This window comes from Protopterus annectens, chromosome 6.part0 (genome assembly GCF_019279795.1).
Source record: "Protopterus annectens isolate FY-2018-M chromosome 6.part0, PAN1.0, whole genome shotgun sequence".
NCBI lineage: Eukaryota > Metazoa > Chordata > Ceratodontiformes > Protopteridae > Protopterus > Protopterus annectens.
The window spans coordinates 923950178-923956177 of record NC_056737.1 but is presented as its reverse complement, the minus strand read 5'-3'; positions in this window follow the sequence as shown (position 1 = coordinate 923956177).

Sequence of the window (6000 nt, the reverse complement as noted above, 5' to 3'; positions counted from 1 at the left end):
GATTTCCTGACTGTTGTGGTGATGTGGTTATCGAAAGTGAGACCACTGCCCATCTGTGTCCCTAAGTCTCTTATCACACTTTCAGTGTTTACTGTACTGCCACCTACATGTTAATTCACGGGTACATGTTTTTTCCCAAAGGGGATAACTATACATTTCTTGGCATTGACCTTGAGCCCATGGCTCTGGCACCAAGCATCTGTTTCTGTAAGGCCCTTTTGTAGAGTATCCACATCATTTGGGGATTCAGTAATGGCTCCCAGTTTGCAGTCATCTGCAAACTTTGTTAGCCAGAGTCCCTTAATGTTGGCCTGTACTTCAGAGAAGTAGATGCTAAACAAGAGCGGTCCCAGGACTGAACCATGAGGTACTCCACATGTCACTTGTCTGGAGCTGGATTTGGAGTCGGCTACTTTTACAGTGTGGGTTCTATCTTTAAGCCAGTTAGCAACCCATTGGGTGACGTAGGGATTAATGCCCAGCTTAGTAAGTTTATCTATGATTCCAGAGTGGGGGATGGTGTCAAAGGCCTTGGCAAGGTCTAGATAGGCTGTGTGAACCACCTTACCCTTGTCCATGGCTCTGGAGACTGATTCGAAGAAGTCAATCAGGTTCAGGAGACAAGATCGGCCCTCCACAAACCCAAACTGGGTGGGTCCAGTGTTTGAAGGTTACCAATGTCTTTGTTTATATGTTCCATGATAATACGCTCCATGGCCATGCAGATTAGGCTTGTCAGACTGATGGGACGGTAATTTCTGGGATCCAAAGTGGATCCCCCCTTGTGGAGTGGGATAACTGTAGCTCTGCGCCACTCAGTGGGCACGAAACCAGAGGTGAGGCTATGATTAAACATGACACTTAGGTGAGGTGCCAGTTCATATTGTAGTTCATGTAGTACACAGCCCGAAATGTCATCTAGTCCCATGGATGCTGTATTCTTAGCTCTGGAGAGTGCGTTTTTTACCTGTGTGGCCGTTATTACCGGAATTTGGCAATCATCCAGTATTGAGATGGGCCATTTATGGGGTGAGAGGGGGGTGAAGCTGGCATTGAATCGATCTACCAGGATATTGGCAATATCCTTGGGATCAGTGTATTTAATGCCATTCTGTTTTAGCTCAGAGCAGATCTGAGCATTGCCATTTAGATTCTTGACATAGTTATAGAATGCCTTGTGGTTGTCTTTGGAATATTTGGCAATTTTATTTTCGTAACTAGCTTTGGAGGATATTATGAGGGATCTCAGTTTCTTACTGAGGCTGGTAAGGGAGTTTTTTGCATCCTGGGATTTTCCTCTTTTCTGCAAAAGTTTCTTCCTTTTGTTGTAAAGTTTGTTTGTGGCAGGGGACCACCAGATTGGCTTCCTTTTTTTGGATGAGAGCATCTTGGTTCTATTTGGGATGGCACGATTCATGCATGAGTGGATGTGCTCGTACAGTGCCTTAGTGTAGGATTCAGCAGTTGAACTTTCAGTTCCCGTCTGCATGGGTGTCATGAAGTTTGTCACTTCTGACTTGAGTAGCATGAAGTTGGCTTTGGAAAAGTTTTTTGTGGAGGTTTCCTTACTGGGGGGTGGGGGTGGGATGTGGATGTTAAGGGTGATTAGCTTATGGTCAGACCTGACTAACGAGGGGGTGACCACAGGTGTGGAGCATCGATTTCCCATGTTGGTAATGACCAAGTCTAGGATATTGGAGCCCCTGGTGGGACTATGGATTAGTTGATCCAGGGTGTTGGAATTTATGAATTCCAAGAACCGTTGGGCAAAGGTGTTGGTACACGAGTAGTTTTCCCATTTAATGGCAGGGTAGTTAAAAATCACCCAGTATTAGGGTGTTTGGTTCTATCTTAATATTTTCCAGTATGTTTAGAAAGATGTAGTGAGAATCTTGGGGCATGGTGGGGGATCTGTAGCAAGCTACAATTTGGATTGCAGTCTTACCTAGTGTTAGTTGCACCTAGAGAATTTCAGACGCATTGTGTTGGGCAACTAGCCTGGTGGTGTGAAAATCCTTGGTGAATATTGACACTCCTCCACCTTTAGTGTTTCGGTCCTGGTTTGGTGGCCGAAAAGTGTGGCAAGAGTTGTAGCCTGGTATTGTAGGGGTGCTCTCTGGAGCCTTGAACCAGGTCTCAGTTACTGCACAGATATCTATGGTCTCCATTTTTAAGAGTGCCTCGAGAGAGTGCATTTTGAGGTTTAGACTTCTAGCATTGAGTAGCATTACCTTCAGATTTTGCATGCTTGTACCTGTTATGGTGGTGATTTTGTCCTTTGAACTTTGCCTAAAAAGGGAATTATAGGGGTGGCAAGAGCCTTAGCCAGTAACCTGAATCCCAGGGGTGACAGGTGCAGACCATCTCTGGCAAAGCATCATGGTCTGTCGATCATGTCGTCCCAGGCAGACAGATACTGGATCCCCTTTGAATGACACCAGAAGCTTAGCCAATTGTTGAAGTCAATCATTTTGTCCTTATATTGTGGTATCATTCTGGGTGAAGGCAAGACGCTACTAGGGTCATACTTGCCTGGGCCACATGATTCGAGAGCTCTTCCATGTCTCTTTTCATGTAGTCCATGGAGGTACGTCTCAAGTCATTCACTCCAACATGGACAATGACAGAGTCATATTTGTACTTGTTGTGGAGTAACTTGAGTGCATGCGTTATGTGGCGGATCCTGGCACCCGACAGGCAGCTGACTATAATTTTCTCCTTGTTCAACCTGGTGAGTGGGGCATCAGTGTGCCAGACTATACAGTCACCTATGACTAAAGTGTTAGGTACGTTGTCTTGCCTTAGGGTCTGTTGCTGGGTGGCACACTGGTGTTGTGAGCTATGTGACACTTTGGTTGTGATTGGTGTTTGTTTGCGTTTCAACTTCAGAGGTCCTTGTTGCTTGGGCAGGTTACAGTTAAGGGCCTCTGCATATGTGCATTTAGTGTTGCTATATGTGGGTGTTGATGGTGTGGGTTTAGAAGGGCTATGTGTTGCTTGAGGTGTAGTGTGGGTGTTAACCTTCTCCTCTTGACTGTCTAGCACAATCCTGGGTGGAGACAGCTTTGCTTCCATTTTGGCTATGTAACTGCATCTCTCACAGGTTGCAGTGTTGGGTGGTAGGAGGAGAGGGATGTCAAACATTACATAGCTCACTTAAGTCCTGCCTTCATTTAAACCTCATTCCTCCCCTGTATTCTTCCCACAATTCCCATCTTTTTCCTATGTAGTTTGTTCTTACCCTTTTTCTAAAGATCACAATTCCAGTTATTTTATCTATATTCACTACTTCTAACATAGATGGTTTAGATTTTAATTTCCATTTTCTAGTAATTGCTTTTTGGCAGCCACCATTAGACACAGCAAGGCCTTACCATGTCTAGGTAATTCCGATTCTGTATCACAGCTCAGAAAAATCATCTCCCTCGTCACACCAATCTGCTCACCCAGCATCTCTGACAGTGCATCCCCGCAGGGAATACTTAAATTCTGCCAACCACCACACTCCCAGAAAATATGCTTCCAAGTACTTCTTTCTTTCCCGTCACACCTCCAATATTTGCTGTCTACCCAAGGAAAAATTCTCTTGAGTTTATCTGGAGTATAAAAATATCTATGTGAACATTTCCAAGCAAAAATCCTAAATCTGCTAGATTTTGTTGCATATTAGAGAGACATACATATATCCTCCCATTGTGTCTTTGTGAATTGTTTATCCAATCTCTCTTCCCAATCCTTTCAACCTCGTCTGATTGACCCTTACAGTTACCATGCAATAGTTTATATGCTCTACATTTTTTAACGGTATTTTCTGTTTTAGATTCTACTAAAAACTCTACCAGTGCTGGCCTTTCGTTTAGTATCCCCTATTTATTTCTCTTTGCCTATACTCTGATATCAATCCTTGATAAGGAAGGCAATCTCTAACCTGCAAACCAAATAAATTATTGGCCTCTTCCCGTTCTATTATCTTTCCCTCTTTGGTTATTTCCCCCCAATACCTTGGTTCCTTTGCCAGTTTTCCCCAATAAATTCTGGCTTCTTCTTGTCTATTGTCTACATCCCTAATTGCAGTCATCCCTATTGGCTCTCCTTTCTCCATTCCCATGTTGGCTTAATTCTTGGAATACTTTCCGCTTTTTTACGGATATAATATTCTGTATGATTACTGTTATTCTTATTGAAGGCTTGCATCCAAAATCCCAGTCTCTCCTTGTTTCTTGACCCCCCCCCCCGTTTCAACGTCATCCCTTTCCACTTTGAATTATAGTTTACTATGCGTGCTATATGTAGGAGCCTTAACTGTGTAGCTCTGAAATACCCCTTCAAATTGGGTAATCCCAATTTGCCAGGTAATGGGTAATCCCAATTTGCCATGTTGTACTGGAAGAATCAGCTTATCCCACTTGACTCCTGCCGTCTTCCCCTCCCAGAAAAAGTCCTTCAGCTCTTTATTAATTGCTATCCACAACTTTTCCTCTGGTTGATAAAAATATGCCTGACTTGTGTATAAGACTAAAAAAGATTAAAGACATTTGACTGCTTGTATCTTACTATCTGTATGCACATAACAAAGCTTTCCATCTTATTGAACCTTTAACAAAATATTGGGAATATCTATGCTTACCAGCTGTGCAAAATTGAATGGAAAACTCTGATCCTTATCAGGACAGTAGTCAGAAATGTTTACTGTGTACTCAGGACCTCATATTGTTTTCCCTATCCCACCTTGCATTTACAAATGCACTCATTTTTCCAAATACTACTTCCAGTACAGACATACTATATCATCGAGTTTTCAGAAACTCGAAATTCATACGGTCAAGACAATATTATTGAGTTTCCAAAAGCTCCCAAGAAATTTTAAAAAATCTATGTTTTTTGCAGGGGGGGGGTGTTAGCTCCCCTGCACCCCCCCTCCAAATTATATACATACCAACTTGGAGACTACAGTACAGTGGGGAAAGGGTAAATTCCCTGATCCCCACTGTATGGGGAGCCCCTGGAGGATGGTCCTAGCAAAGCATGATTTAGACCTAGAGAAGGAATCTAGCTTATAGTGCTTTGCAAACGTATGTACAGAGAAGGTAGCTAAGAAGCATTGAAACTATAACCCACAATGCACAACAAAGAATGATGAAGTTTATATCAAATGGGATCACCCATTACCAACAGTTAAAAAAAAACAGATTATAGGTTCATAGGTAGGTACTAGGCTATTGGTCCAAGGGCCTACGTAAGCCTAGCCAACAATGTTCCCTGGCTTACGCCACCCAAAAAGTTATTTTCCTGTGCCACTGTCAAGCAGGGACACAGAAGTGATCCCCGGGGTGTATTTCCTATTTCCCATCCACTCATCAAGATTTTTCTTGAAGAGTGCTAATGAAGAACTTTGCTTGACATAAATGGGTAGCCTGTTCCAGAATATGGGAAGTCTCTGGGACAGGAATCTATCCCTCCAGCATGTCCTGTTTATTGTGGTGACAAGTTTTAGATCCCTAGGGTGTGTAGCTTGGAGGAATTGGGATTTCTTTAGGTGTAGAATATCCAACAGCTCTGGGTTTGACATAGCTTTATATGTTAGACAGAGATCACCTCAGAGTAGGCGATATGCTATGGAGTAAAGCTGCAGTTTTTTTGTCAGAAGTCAAAAAAAAAGATATAGTAATCCATGAAAAGAAGACAAACGTAGCACTTATCACTGAAATTGCTACACCCAGTGATTACAGTGTCTTATGCACAGACAGACACAAAGTTATAAAATACCAGGATTTGCAGGCAGAAATGAGGGTAATGTGGAAGGATACCCAGACTGTCTCAACAGTAGTAGTAGGAGCAATGGGTCTCATAAGAAAGAATTTACAGCCATATTTATAAATGTATATGCTACCAACAACATGTAACTCCATATGAATTACAGAAGGAGTTAATTCTGAGGACATCGTGAGTACTGCAAAGAGCACTTTTGGCAAACATAAAAGACAAACAATACTAATTTCA